Source organism: Carettochelys insculpta, chromosome 21, assembly GCF_033958435.1.
Source record: "Carettochelys insculpta isolate YL-2023 chromosome 21, ASM3395843v1, whole genome shotgun sequence".
Taxonomy (NCBI): Eukaryota; Metazoa; Chordata; order Testudines; family Carettochelyidae; genus Carettochelys; species Carettochelys insculpta.
In genome coordinates, this window is record NC_134157.1 from 7,349,426 (window position 1) to 7,365,679 (window position 16,254).

A 16,254-nucleotide genomic window follows, 5' to 3' on the forward strand; every position below is an offset into this window, starting at 1 on the left:
GAGAGAAACATATACTTGGTTTACATTGAATCTGATGGACAAGTTGTACGCCAGATCCCTTACACACCCAAAGTTTTGTACCCATACTGCACCGTAACAGAACTCTCTCATACGCTACACATCCATGCTTCTACTCACCTGCATACACAGTGCTCTCTGGTTCACTGCATGTCTGAATAGCTCAATTTAAATATAGAAAGGAAAGGAAAGAAAAGAAAAAGCATGCTCTATGTATTAGACGAATGAAGTAGTCCCCAACCTAGAGTTACAGGAAGTGGTGGGAGAATAGAAGCATGGGGAGAATCTTTTCCCATGGTGGGATAGAGAGGGCCCTGAGCATTAGAGGTCTTAGCCACTATTAGAGTCACAGAGTTAGAGACAGAAGGGACCAGCAGATCATGTACGTTGACCTCTTGTATGTCACACCACCCATCCTACCCAGCCACTCATACACTAAACTCAAGAGTAGAAATTAGATCAAAGTATTACAAGCCACAGAACTCGACTAGAGAACAGGAGGGATAGAGGTGCACAATGGCCGGGAAATAATTAAGTGAGATAAACCAATAACCCCGGCAAATGTCCCACACCCACATGTTCATGAGGAAAGCGTACAAAACAACCAACACCCTTGCCAGTCTGACCAGGGGCAAAATTCCTTCCCAACCCCTCACATTGCCATCAGGTAGACCTTGAATATGTGAGCAAGAATCAGTCATGCAAGTGCCTATGAGAGAGTATGTTCAGTGGAACCTCATACCTCTGCCCTTTCCCCAGGCCACCTAAGGGACAGCCCACTCCCCAGGATGAATACAGAGACTGAGAGAGTTAAAGAAATACAGGTTTTCACTGCTCAAGTCTTAATAGTAGACCTTTTGACTGAAAAAAAGGACTTCATACCAAATGGCATTTTAGCCCTAATGCATAAAAACAATCTGTCTCCCACCTACTGCCACCAAAAGGTCTGACTGGAAATCATAAATCTTTGACAGCTCTATCACCATGAAAAAACTAAATATCCCTCTACGTCACCTCCGCACCCTACCCCTCCCACCACCGCCACCTCCATTTGCTTCTGACTCTGAACAAGTTGCTCAACAGCCATCTGTTAACAATCACTCATTAACAGTGTGGTCTTGTCTAATATCAACAGAGCAAAGGTTATAGGAGCAGTCACTGTATTTTTTCCCTCCCCTCAACTTCTGTCACCCACCTTTCTCCCACCCCCCAAAAAAATCCTCTGATGGGAAGCTTGAAAAATTTTAAACAGGCCTTTTTTCTGAACACTGTTATTTTGCCAGGGGCTCTAAGCTCCCCTTTTTCCTGTTTCCTTTGGAAAAGAGATCCCGGGGTTAGGAAGGTAATGTGTTTATTCATCTGTAGGGCACACACAGTTCAAAACCTTTACAAGATCAGCTTCAGGCTTATGCTGCTACCGCTGATCACGAGAGGGAGAAAGAACGAAAACAAGTAGGTTTAAAAATGACGTTTTCCAGTCAGGCTAAGATGAATATTTACCTAAGGAATGAATACTATCAAAGCTGCCAGTGATGTTTTGGTGTCAGGGCACTTAGGTAGCTTTATTTTTTTCTACTATATCTGTAAATTTATTTACACATCTATTTTAAAAAGTTTCAGATTTTCTGCGCTTTCTTTTACTGTACTAGGTGAAATGTTATTTCCAAGTTAAGAATCATGTGATGGTGTTGGGTAAATAATACTGTAGTGAATGGGCAGAACATTGCAAAGATAAGTTTTGTTCATATCGGGAGTTCCTGGGATAAGAAGTCAAGAACACATTCCCTCACTCCAGTGTGAGAAACAGGGAGCCCTGGAGTGTGTGTGAGGCATGGAGACAGCCCTCTAACCCAGAGAAAAATTTGTGGGTTAGGGAGATTTAAGACACACTTTTCTCATAGTAAGATTCTGACTTTAATGGGCATTTGATAGGGAAACATTTAAGAAGCTGCACTTAGTGGTACTGGGTATGTATCTGCCAATGCTGAAAACTGGGGCAAGAGAGACTAAAAAAACAAAACAAAATCCACACAAAAAGCTTAAAATGTTGTGGGATTTAGGGTAAATGGTCGTTTATGTATTTCTGAAATGGAAAAATTTGACTAGCTAATGTGTGGGGCTATCAAATCCAAGTAATTTTGGATCTCAGACGAGTGGTGTCCTTTAAAATGAGGGACATTTGAGAGTCTTTTCCTGAGCATAATAAGCCACCCTCGCCTTGCTCTTACATGCTGCTTAGGCCTAGCATCTGACTGCAGTCAAACAGATGGAGTGGCTACAGGAATACTACAGGAACATAGTAAATCTCCTCCCATTTTGTGATTAACTCAGCTATAATACAATGTGCTTGAGTTTGGCTTGAACAGCTACTGTCAATTCAAAATTTACAGCCAAAGGCGGATACATAAGAAGTGACACTGGGGGGTGACAATGAGGACACTGATGAGCCCAGCTGAGATGGAATGGTTGAATATTCTGATTCCTAACGTTCTCTGGGCTAGGGCATTCACCCAGCTGAAAGGACTATATTCCTCATTCAGTTTTCCTTTCTCGAGAATTTACCATGGTAGATACCCAGCTATAGTGACGACAGTAGAGCGGACCCGCTTCATTCCAAAACATATGGGCGGTAGGGATGTACAGAACATCTGTGTGCTGTTTATTTTTTAAGACAAAGGGAGAATATGGGAAAGGGGAGGAAAATCCTACAATAGATGGACTTAAAACTGTGGCAATCCTTCACAATATGCATTTGTTTGTATCCCATATCCACATCCCTAACTTCACTTGTTTGTAGCTTACTGTTTGTTGAATGCCCAGCACAATGAGGTCCCAATCGGAACTGGGGACTATGGGCACTCTCAAAATATGAATCTTTATCATTCTCACTAACAAAAAAACAAAGGAAAGGGCTCCAAAATAGGGCCATGTCAAATAACTGCTGAACTTGTGGGAAACTTCAAAATTGGAGGTTTTTGTAGTTTATTTTGATTTTGTAAAATGAGTCCATCAATGTGAGTTATGGCTAAGAAGTAATTAAAAGCGTTTTCAACACAAAGAGCCCCATTGTGTCCCCCATATCCTGCCTGCTTTTGAGCAAAACACCTAGGCTACGTCTACATGTGAAGCCAACATCGAAATAGCTTATTTCGATGTAGCAACATCGAAATAGGCTATTTCGATGAATAACGTCTACACGTCCTCCAGGGCTGGCAACGTCGATGTTCAACTTCGACGTTGCGCGGCACCACATCGAAATAGGTGCAGCAAGGGAACGTCTACACGTCAAAGTAGCACACATCGAAATAGGGATGCCAGGCACAGCTGCAGACAGGGTCACAGGGCGGACTCAACAGCAAGCCGCTCCCTTAAAGGGCCCCTCCCAGGCACAGTTGCACTAAACAACACAAGATCCACAGAGCTGACAACTGGCTGCAGACCCTGTGCCTGCAGCATAGATCCCCAGCTGCCGCAGCAGCAGCCAGAAGCCCTGGGCTAAGGGCTGCTGCCCACGGTGACCATAGAGCCCCGCAGGGGCTGGAGAGAGAGCATCTCTCAACCCCCCAGCTGATGGCCACCATGGAGGACCCAGCAATTTCGACGTTGCGGGACGCGGATCGTCTACACGGTCCCTACTTCGACGTTGAACGTCGAAGTAGGGCGCTATTCCTATCTCCTCATGAGGTTAGCGACTTCGACGTCTCGCCGCCTAACGTCGAAGTTAACTTCGAAATAGCGCCCGACGTGTGTAGACGTGACGGGCGCTATTTCGAAGTTGGTGCCGCTACTTCGAAGTAGCGTGCACGTGTAGACGCAGCTCTAAAGTTTAAAATGTATAAATGTAGTTCTTGGGACCAACTTTCACACCAGTTTTATTCTTATTCTCACTATTATTAATTACTAGAAGATTTACCCAGTGTTGCTCAGGTCCTTAACTCAATCAACTTTTTTTTTATTGGAAACAAAATGAAAATATACATTCTTCCCTCAAAACATTGCTCTGGGATGGTACTGGGGGTGAGGGATTCACTATGCAGGCTGCCCTGGGGACAGAGGACTACTCCAGCCCTCCCTCACCACAGCAGCTTGAGGCCAGGTGAGAAGCACCTCTACATGACTTCTGCAGTTCCAGCAGGCGCAGACTGGGGAGGAGTGCATGTCCTCCATCTGGGGCAGGCTCAGGCTCACAGGCCCCCTGCGCTCCCCAGCCAGAGTGAGGAATACAGAAAACTGTTCCTTTCCCACATTCCCTGATGAAGGGGAACAGCCAGTGATGCTCCTGTATAAATCGAGGGTGGGGGAGGGAGGGGGAGCATCAGCCCTTCCTCTCTAAAGGCTGCTTGGAAGGTGGGAGGCTCAGGGCTGGACAGTCCTAGATAGGGGGTGGAGGCATGCCACCAGACATCTCCTTTCACTTGCCTGGTGATTCTGTCTCTTTTTTATATGGTTTGATGAGCAGCAATCCCGTTCCAGGCACACCCCATTGTCCTGGCACAACCAAACCCTGACCGTGCTTTAAGATATGATAAAAGGACACTGTGTATGACATTTGATGGTCCTGGTTCTTACTGTAGGAGGAGTTCTTGAACAGACAGACAGAGACACAAACTCTCTCAAATATACAGTGGATTTGCATTGTGGGTGAGACTTTGAGATCCAGCCACGACACTGTACAGATATAAGACAAAGCATCATAGAAACCTAGGGTTGGAAGGCACCTCAGGAGCTCACCAAGTCCAGCCCCCTGCCAACCCCAATGAAATCATCCCAGCCAGGACTTTGTCAAGCCAGGACTTAAAAACCTCTAGGGATGGAGATTCCACCACCTCTCTAGGTAACACATTCCAGTGCTTCACCACCCTCCTGGGAAAATAATTTTTCCTAATATCCAACCTACATCTCTCCCTCTGTAACTACGACCATTGGTCTTTGTTCTACCATCTGTCACCACTGAGAACAGTCTCTCTCCATCCTCTTTAGAGCTGAGTTTCAGGAAGTTGAATGCTGCTATGAAATCGCCCCTCAGTCTTCTCCTTCTGCAAACTAAATAAGCTCAAATCTCTCGGTCCCTCCTCATAGGTAATGTGCTCCAACCCCTTAATCATTTTTGTTGCCCCCCCGCTGAACCTGCTCCAATGCATCCACATCCTTTCTATACTGGGAGGCCCAGAACTAGACACAATACTCCACAATACTGACCAATGCTGAGAAGAGGGGAATAATAACATCTCTAGATCTGCTGGAAATGCTTCTCCTAATGCACCCCAATATGCCATTTGCCTTGTTGGCTACAGGGACACACTGTTGACTCTTATCCAGCCTCTCCTCCACTATAATCCCCAGGTTCTTTTCTGCTGCACTGCTACTTAGCCAGTCAGTTCCCAGCCTATAACAATGCTTGGGATTCTTCCGTCCCAAGTGCAGGATTCTGCACTTCTCCTTGTTGAATCTCATCAAATTTCTTTTGGCTCAATCCTCCAATTTGTCTAGGTTACCAGAAAGAGTCTTTGTTGAAAGAACCACTGCTCTGATACAGTAGGTTTTCACCCACTCTGAAATCCTTTTATACTTCAACAGTGGTGTAGAGGCCTCAGAGTACCAGGATATCAGGCCAATGATGCTGCAGATGACTCAGTGCAATACCAGAATCTGATAAACACACTTTGAAAAGCAAACTTTCTCATACATGAAATGGTTAGGGATGAAATTGAAATTGAAATTGAAATTGAAACCCTCCTCCCTACCTCCACCCCCAAAAGTGCAGTTTTCACACTGCGACACTCCAGAGTTGTACCTCACTCTTGCCTATCTTGAATTGCTAGAAAGGGATCGACAACACTTTAATTGAAATGAGTACTGATGGCTGCTGCTTTCTCAAAGCCCCAGCTCTTGGAGTCAGGGGATTAGGAGAGAATCTCAGCTTTCATTTAAGGAGAAAAAAAGTGAGTTTTAATATTCATGCTTGCAGAGGAAGCCCGAAAATATCAGACCTAATGACCCAAAACTCAGCAAGTAAATAAGAATATAGAAGTATTATTGTTTATTTTAAATCTCATGATATTTAAGGCAAGTCTCACCCATGACTGCTGCAGCATACCTCTGCTGATTAAAACTGACCACCTGTAGGAGACCATGCACCAGGCCTATATACTACAGGTTTTACCTCTAAAAAACAGGATTCTCTGCTCTGGCAACACCCGTGGTCCAGCAGGACCACAGATGTTCCTGGACTAGAGAGATCCAGGCTGGAGCTGGTGATGGTGTGGCCAGCATCCTGGCTGGGGTCACTATCCATCAGCCTGCCCAAGGCCAAGGCTGGCATCCATTTGTGGCACTGGAGCTGGAGGCAGCATGGTTGTGGCCAGAGCCCATGGCTGTGGGGCCAAAGCTGGAGAGAATGTGGCTGTAACCAAAGCCCATGGCAGTGGAGCCGCAGCTGTAGCCAAGGCTGGAGACAATGGCTGTGTGGCTGTTGCCAGAGCCCACAGCAGCAGGGCCACAGCAGTGGGGAAGGGTCCGGCAGTATGAGGCTGTAGCCAACCTGGGGCTGATGGAGGGGGGTGCACCTGGGGCTTGAACCAAGGCAGCAGTGGGCTGGGTGGGGGGCAGGTAGATGGGGACCTCCCCTGGTCTGGAAAATCCACTCTTTCAGGACCAGCTTCTAGCATGCCAGACTGCAGAGGTCCAATCTGTACTTAAGCCTCACTTTATTTTAAGGGTCAGAATGGAACACAAATGGTACATTATCTTTGTGTGGGCTCTTTCCATGGGGGAGAATTTTGTACTGTGCATGTAATATACGGCATCATTTGTAATACATGCCATCTTTTGTAAGACAGGTCATTGGGGGAACATTCTGTCTTGGATGGTTTAGACACAACAAATCCTGCCTCTTGGCAGGGGGTTAGATTAGATGACCCTAATGTTCCTCTCTTACCCTAGGATTCTATGAGGCACTGCTGTCACCAAGCTCAAGATGCTGAGGTTGTAGCAGATGGTGATCAGGAATGGCTATGGGGTGGGTGGGGGGAGGGAGACACACAGCTCTTTCTGCTAAAGTTATAAGTAGCATTCTCAGTGGGCAGTGTTTGCAAGAAAGGGAGCGAAGGCAACTTGTGAAAACTGCTGCAATTCATTTTCAAATTACCAGTAACAAACTCCAGGCCTCCTTCCATCATTTCAGCACTATTTCTTGTGCCTCGCTAACAACAACTTCCTGGTAACCAACCCTGCCAGAGAACTACCTACAGCCTGAAATCTTTACTTCAGAGGAGGTTTCTCTTTACTGAAAAATAGTGGATGGGAGCGTGTGGTGGCACTTTTTTTTGGGAGGGAGGGGGTGTGACTTTGAACCCACCAGGTGCGCTGTGGAGTCCACTGCGGCCTTGAAAAAAAGTGGGTGTGGAGGCAATAATACCTTGTACTTCTGGAAGTTGGCCATGTCTGCTTGGCTGGGAGACTACAACCAGAGGTGACAGGACTCTGTTATGAAAGGGGAATTTAGGTCAACAATCAAAGCTGCAGTCAGGGGCCCAAGAACAGGGAGCTAAAGGTTGGGACTGTTTTTTTTCCCCTTAGCATGCTTTAATCGCTTAGTATCAAAGCCACAGAGGAACGCTTGACAGAGCAAATATTCTACAGGAACCTATAGAAAGCTTTTATCTATCCGGAGGAAAATAATTAAAACAGACAGATTTGGGTTAAGTAACCCCATGCTCCATGCTATTGGGTGAGTCAGGGAAGATCCACTGGCACAGCTTCACGAGTTCTGTATTGGGTATTTCACAGTACAGCATTGAACCTAATACACTTGTATGAAGGGAAGAAATAATCTCACCTTCCCTTCCAGCCTCCACGCTTTCTTCCAGAACAGCTGAATAATTCAAACTTCAAAGTACTTAAGAAAACGACTCCATCTATACCATTTCCAGGGCTGCCAAGCAGTCTCTTGGGCTCACCCAGGGGCAAGAACTGACTCAAGCAAAGCACCTAAGAATCACCCAGGTGGCTGCATGCTGCTGAGGCCAGGAACAGCTACTTATTTTTCTGCTGGTGTCTGCCTCACTGAATTCTGATAGATGCTTGCCATTCAGCTCACAACCAATGCTATAGGATTTGAGTTAGGTCCAGGGTAGACAGATGGGTCTATTTCTATATAAGTTCATTTTTGACACAAGAGGACAGATCTACAGCTGCTGTATGTGGTGCTTCAATGGAACTGTGCCAAGTTATACCAGGTGAGGATTTGGTCCTTGATATTCTGTGCTATTGAGCTCTTTATATTTTCTGCCCTCAGACATTAACTTTAGGTGATTTTCCTTGTGCGCTTGTATGTTTACACTGACTTATATGCATGACATGACGTCATGTAGTATCAGAGTTGGGGGACAGACATGAACAGCATGGGAAATACCCATTTGCAGTGACTTGTGAGTAACAAATTGCATAAAAGTCCTGGCTTTGCAATAACTAAATTATGTTCTAACAGCAGATACCGGGCTGGACCTTGGTGCCCCAACAATGCAAGTGATACTGTCACTGAGTCTCATTGTGACAATAAGCCTGCTGTGTGTATGCAAGGAGCTTCCTACAAACTGATGTGGTGGGGCAGGGACAGAGAAAAGTTACTGTATTACGAGAGATTAGGAAGAATAAGAATTCAACACATGCAGTAAAATCGGACAGCACAGAAGAGTGTGCTTCAATACTGCATGTGCCAGCACTCTAAGAGGTCATTTCCCAGTTAGGTATCCCTTTTCAAAAGGCTTCGTTGCACAGAATATCAATACAAGGGGGTGCTCTGCGGGGGTAGGGTGGGGTTTCATGAGACCCGTGGGGTAACAAATTGTAACTGTTTATGTGTCCATGTTTGGGTGGATTTTCAGAGGACAGCAAAAAGCCACATCCAAAGGACAATGGCTATCTCCACCTCCCAACCAAATTCCAGGTCCCTGTTCCACAGAATGGGCAGAGCCTTCCAGGCCAGAGGATGGTTTGGGATGGCCACCTCAGACATGCACTTTCGGGGGACCCATGGCAGCTGCTTCGACCATCCTATGAATAGGTCCTGCAGGGCCCTGGTTGGCTCAGGAGACTACTTGGGGGTCCAGGTACATGGTGCAAGCAGGGGTCAGGTCCCCCCTGCACTCACTGAGTCGGCAGGAGCCTGAGTGATCCAGCAGCCTGAGCCACTTCATCCCACTCCCATCTCCCAGCCTGCTGCACTCCACTTCACCGTGATGGGAGGAAGCAGAATGCCCTAGCCCCAGGCTTGGTCCCAGGGCATTTCGCAGTGAAATGGAGGGCAGTGGGATGGGATCCTGAACAGGCTGCTGGATCACTCCAGCTCCCCCTGCTGCCAGCCTGTGCCAGATCTCCTGGTAGCTTCCTGGGCCATGTCGCTTGAATGAGGGGGCTTTGTGCAAGGGGTGCAATGGGGTCAGGAGGCAGAGAAGTGGCAGGGTGGTGGTGGGCCTGTGGTAGGAGTGTTGCTTTGGGCCCCACACCTGGTGTACTGGGGTGAGATTTGCCTTTGGCGCTGCACTCCAGTAGGGATGACGATGAGAATGAGGGAGTTAGAATATTTTTTAAACAAGTCTCAATGTCTTTAAACAAGTCTTCTTAATATGGGCAGAACAACTTATTTTACTTTAGTTTCATTCATGGAAATGGCTAAAAATAATTAAAAAGGTTGGACAACCTGGCCTATGAGGAAAGACAAAAACTAAGCATGTTGTTTTCTTGAGACAAGATGACTAAGAGAGACCTGAAACAGTCTTCAAATATGATAAGGGCTGTTATAAAGAGGAAGGTGAGCAGCTGTTCTTCATCGCCAGTGAAGATCAGACAACTAATAAGCTTAATCTGCAGCAAGAGAGATTTACTTTAGATAGTAGGAAAAAAATTTTCTAACTATAAGAGCAGATAAGTGTTAGAATGGGTTAGTTAGAAAGATTGTGGAATCCCCATTGTTGAAGGTTTTAAGAAAATGTTAGACAAAAAACTGTCAAGAATGGTCTATGGATAGCTGGACTAAAACAACTTGTGAGGTCCCAACCAGCTGTACAGGTGATTCTATTATTCTAAATAATTTTTGGCTAAAAGTTTTAAAATTAATTCAGCCAGTGGAAGACTCCCAACATGGAACATTTCAACCTAAGTGATTAAAGTCTGGCAGAGTTCTAAGCAATTGAAAAGTGTCTTATAAAGGGAAGGGTTGGGCAATCTTGAAAATGGGAGGTGCTACCTAAACAGGAAGGAGGATCCCCATGGACATGAACATGTAGCAGGCAAGTCACTGATATCCAGAAGGATAAGGTTAAACCCAGTCCTGGTAGAGGAGCCAGCAGATGGCTGTGAAGACTGTAGAGCCAGCAGCTAAGGCAATTAGCTGCCAATTTGGGCCCAGCTTGGGCTGCATGAATAGGGGCTCCAGAAGAGGAGGAGAGTGCACTCTTGCTTCAGGTGTGGAGCAGGAGGGACCTGGCTGCCAGGGAAGCGACAGAGGCTTCCTGAAACAGAGCAGTGCTGAGGAAGGCAAGCAGAGCTGGGGAGCTCTGATCTGACTCCATACCCAGGTTGCAGGGCTTGAGACAAGGCCTGGGGGTCCTATGGCTTCAAGGAGGCACCGGCATAAGAGAAGGCAGCAGGTCCACAACCTCTTGCCAATGATAAGTAGCCATCTCAGACTCCAGTTTGCCTCCAAGGCAGGGGCTAGATGACCACTGGCAGTGGATCACTGAGGCAAGTGGGTATAAAGGGTTGGACTTTCCTGGCAGGGGAGGAGCTCAGAGTGTGAGACAGTGCTGCAGACCAGCACCCTGAGGGAAGGGCCCCATGGTCTGGGAGGGATGCGGGTTCATTACGAGTGGTAGAGAACAAAGAGGTATCAGTGAGCAAGACACTTGAAAGGAGAGGGCTCTCCGGAGGCTGGATTGAGCTAATTCCTGAGTGAGCAGCAGGAGGTACTGTGACGGTGAGTGTCATTACAAACACTATGGCTGCATCTACACTAGCACGTTCTTTTGAAAAAACTGTGCCTTTTCCGAAAGAACCCATGGAGCAACTACACACAATGTGTTCTTTCAATCTGAAATCAAAAGATTTTTCCAGTGGCCCTCTTGCTCTCCCAAGCTACGTCTACACGTGAAGCCTACTTCGAAATAGCACACATCGAAATAAGGGTGCCAGGCACAGCTGCAGACAGGGTCACAGGGTCACAGGGCGGACTCAACAGCAAGCCGCTCCCTTAAAGGGCCCCTCCCAGACACAGTTGCACTAAACAACACAAGATCCACAGAGCCGACAACTGGTTGCAGACCCTGGGCTAAGGGCTGCTGCACACGGTGACCATAGAGCCCCGCAGGGGCTGGAGAGAGCGTCTCTCAACCCCTCAGCTGATGGCCACCATGGCGGACCCCGCTATTTCGATGTTGCGGGACGCGGATCGTCTACACGTGCCCCACTTCGACGTTCAACTTCGAAGTAGGGCGCTATTCCCATCCCCTCATGGGGTTAGCAGCTTCGACGTCTCGCCGCCTAACGTCGATGTTAACGTCGAAATAGCACCCAACACGTGTAGCCGTGACGGGCGCTATTTCGAAGTTAGTGCCGCTACTTCGAAGTAGTGTACACGTGTAGACACGGCTCCAGATAAGAAAGAGTCTTTCAGAAAAAAAACGTGTGTGGATGCCCCGGGGCCCTTTTTTTGAAAGGGCAGTCCTCCGGGTGCTGGATTTTTCTATTCCTAGCCTGTTCTTTTGAAAGAGGCGGGGCTGTATGGACATTCTCTATTGAAAGAGAAGATCAGTTTTTTGCTTTTTTTTAATCCCTTTTTTGTGTGTGGACACTCTCTTTTGAAATAAGTTTTTTTTTTTTTTTTCAGAAGACATCTTCTGGAAGAACTTCTTTTGAAAGATCGCTGAAGTGTACACTTAGCCTATGTGATCATATTATTAAAAACTCTATTATAACAAATATGCACATAGGGCAGAGTTATAGTTGGATAGGCAACCTTAATTCTGGCATTCCTTAAATTTTATGTGCTTGACTTTGCAACTTTAGTAATGTTTTACCTACTATTTTGGAGATGTAATAAACATATAAGGTCAAATCATGAGGTTTTCCTTCCAGTTTTCCTCATGAAGGATTCCAGCAAGGCCCTCAGGATCTGGCCCACCAATAAGGGCCGTGTTTTGTATTCATGAAAGGCTGCTGTTCTATATACATAGAAAATGATATGAGGGACTGTCAAGACATTCATGACTTTGTCTCAGTTCAAGTACAACACTCATAGACTTGGCTGCTCATCCAAACTTGCTGAACTTCCAATTGGCTGAGCAAAATCCAGCTAGGAATCAAGTATGAACAAAGGTTCTTACCGAACTTCCAGAACTTCATATTTCCAAAAAGCCAATATTTCTGAAAAAACAGACTTTCTCAGGTGGTTTCATCATGTCTGCTTGCAGACAGGTGATAAGCAGAGAACTCCAGTGCAAAAATAAAAAAATTCTATTCTATGTCCAGCTCATTCCAACTTCAAATGATTTCTTTTGATTTTTGAATTTGGGTGAGCTTTGGGGAAAAAAAATCTCAGCAGTTCCTATTTTACCTCAGATAATCCATCCATCTCTAACAGAATTCAGTAGCTACACTCCATTGACTTTAAGGGGCTACATATCCAGGTTCATACCCACCCACCCACACAAGAGATGCATAGCCAGGGATCTGTCACATGCACTCACGAACACAAAAATGCACACACAGCTGCTGAGGGATATACACACAGAGGCACACACAAGGATATTAAAGATATTTACACACACACAAATCCACACACTCAAACACATTGTCTCCCAGCCCTCTTATGTACCCACTACCTTAGCCTGAAATATTAATAACCCCTCAAAGAGCTAAAGCAAATCAGCTAGCTTTGCCCATATTCGCCCAGTGGCGCAGCACCTCCTTCATTCTGGGGGTTAATGCCAGGAAGCAAGCTCTGTATAACACCTGTACCATAATTCTAGTGTAATCTAAATACAATAAAAGCCTTGATATTTCTGGGTGTATATTAGACAACTTGGAAAGCTGGCCCATAAATTGGGTCAAGAGAGCTCAGGAGAACCTCAAGATAGATCAGGCATCCAGACAGTCCCCAGAGGAAATATCTGTGGAAGGGATTATGGAGTATATCTGTGTCACAGGACAAGTGCGCACAATGTCCATCGGCTGACCAGCAGTTCAAAATGGTATTTTATTTCATAAACCTGATTCAGCTCCTGTGCCTGATGTGCTGTGAAAGTAAATCAGAGACAATGCTGGCCAAGCTACTAGCCGAAAGGGAAAAGTGCCAGACCTTCTGCCTTGAAAGAGCATTTTAGCTGGCCAAGACTGCAGAGCAGCAAGGTGGGGAGGTATAAAAGTGAGTCTGGCTGAGATGCAGTCAAAATACATAGTGGAGAAGGGGGAAGGGCAACATAACTTGTTTTGCTCTTCAGAACTCCCTTTCAAGTGACCTTTACAAGGGCTCGGAGGGCAGTTACTACTCCCAGCTGCAAAGGGAATGGCTTTTGCACCACTGCACAAAAGGAAGCATGGGGGTGGGGATGAAGAACAAAGAAGGAAACACTAGTAGCACCTAAATGAAATGGGAGGATCAGGATGGGGACAACTGGGGTTATGGGGGAGGGGATAACCTCGCAATCATTCCTTCCTAGACCAGACAGATGGCTAAAAAGTCTCAATTAAAAAAGAGAAAAATCCCTCCATCAGCGCTCACCAGGAAACCCAGCTGGGAGACTGAATAAAAAAAAATCATATCCCTGTGAACATGGGATTGCGTTGGTAATTTAGGGGCTTTTCCATCATATGAAATAGACATGCTGGTTATGTGTTTGGATTGTGAGGCTATGTGGGGCAGATTATCAACTGATATAAATTTCTGTAACTTCAGTGAAATCAGTGAATTTATACCACCTGAAGTTCTGGACCTCTTTGGGCATTTACTGTCCTGATCTAGAATTAAATATTATACTTCATTGGGCTTTTGCATAACACTGCATTTTTTCTACCTATAGATTCTGGAGAGGCAACATACAGACTTTATACACACTTGAAACTGATCCTTTTCCATCTGATTCACAGAAAAGGACACAATAAATGCACTCTGCAGGCAGGATGGGATTGATTATGTCTGTTTACTGCCGTCACTCCTGAAAAGCATCCTGCCCTTTTCTGATCATGATTATTTCATGACTCAAATTCTCCCCTCTTCACACACAACAGTCAACCCATACACCAAACCACAGAGACACTCCTGCTTTCTAGGAAACCTCCTTCTGAGAAAGGGGAAAAAAAACCACCCTCTTTCTCTTGATCTAACTTCTATAGAACACATTCTTGAAAGGATGTTCTCTCCATATACTAACTGTAAGAATCTAATTAATGAGCCAGATTTCAGTTTGGTATTAATCCAGTCTGATGTTTTTGGATACAATTTTCCTCCTGTAAATAATGGAGCCTGTAATTTTGCATATATAATGAACTTTAAGTGAAATTAAGTAATTGGGCCACTTAATTTGCAGTTAGATGTCTAACTTCCAATATTTACGCCTGCAATTTATTACATATGCAAAATGTGTGCATAGATATTTGCAGAGAAAAAAAATTCAAAATGCAAAAGTGATGGCTAATAATGAAAATTAAACCTTAATTATGAGTAGGCAAGATGTGGGTGTGATGGGCAAATTTCCAAAAGGTTAGATTCCTACGTTGTTTTTGCACAAGCCCCTCTAAGGTAGCTGGGCCTCATGAGTTTGCAAGATTGGGGCAAAAATATTATGAATACTAGCTTCCTTGGAACATTTCTGACAGTTAATGTATTTGATTGGATGGCAGAAAATACAATTTGTCTAAACATTTTACACTCTTTTAACGCTTCAATTTCTCGTTGCATCTAGAATTAAGAAACAAATGGCAACGATGGAATCTGGACATTAAATCTGAATTTTGGGAAAAGGTTCTTATTTGACCCAGACCATCCTCATTAACTCTTTGCTCCATTCTTCATGCCTGCAGTTCTGCTGAAGTCACTGCAACAGGTTATTTCAGCCTGTACATACCACAGTGGACTGTTGTGCCCCGAGTCTGAGGCAGACCACCCAGTAAGAAGCTGACCACCAAAAGGGTTAACACCAGGTTTCTTTTAAAACCCTTTTGCATGTACTGCTTTATTCTCAGCAGGTGTCTGAAGAGCTAGCCTAAGAGCCTCAAAAGCATCAATGCTGCAGTTTTTGTGAGGAGATCTCTTATTCAGTCTTTGAAGGATATGCTCCTGGAGTGAAGTCCTGGGCTCCTTGAAGCCAACGGGGCCAGAATTTTATCCCGTTCTTTCACCTGTCTTGAAACAGGGGTCCAGAATGAACCCTGTGTTCCAACAGGGAGAGCATAAGCACAATCTGATGCTCATCTACTCCTTCAGGCCAGCCCATGGAGCTTCACAGGTAAAAGAGCCAGAGCCATAATGGGACATCGAATCCAGGTCTGCTATTTAGGAGGATTTACAAGACAGGCCCTGGTAAGCACCAGGGTCAGCAGAACGAATTACTATGTTGTCTAAAGGAGGACTCAGACAACGAAGCTTCGGTAGAAGTTGGTTTGTGGGGGGTAGGAGTTGTGGGGGGGAGCAATTCAAAGACCTAAAGCCTATACAAGTGTTTTTGTAAATACCCTATTATTACCTGAGCCTTAGATCTGGTTCCAGTCTGTGCCTCAGTGGTTTTAATGAAACTCCATCTTATACTCTGTCATGCAGCTGTGTGAGTTCAGGGCAGCCCTAGCCAGAGAGGTCCCTCACACTCTCCACCTTCTCCTGCTTTTTCCATTCTTAGCCTTTACCCATTGGATAGTTAAATTATGAGTCATACTTGGGGCACAAGTGAAATGCATTTGACAGCCCCAGTATAGGCTATTCTGTTGCAATTACAGGTAGAGCCCTACCACATCCACAGAGGCTACAAACCCAGCCAGGACTATGAAATCTGGTCTCCCATGCACTTTAACCCAGTGCTATAGATTTCATAGGGGAAACCAGAATTTTTGAAACTGGGCTTCCCATCTCAAAAGAGGGCTGGGGGGGAGTGCACAAGGTTATTGTAGGGAGGCTGTGGTATTGCCATCCTTGCTAATTCACTGTGTTCAGAGCCAGGTGGCTGGAGAGCAACAGCTACTAGTCAGGTG

At 45.5% G+C, this 16,254-nt stretch overlaps 1 protein-coding gene across 1 annotated transcript in view; it reads right to left on the bottom strand.

The window, feature by feature from the left end:
- The window catches only part of PAPPA (pappalysin 1), a 248,149-nt gene that overhangs the window by 211,456 nt on the left and 20,439 nt on the right, over positions 1-16,254 (bottom strand). The gene's annotated exons all lie outside the window — the stretch shown is intronic.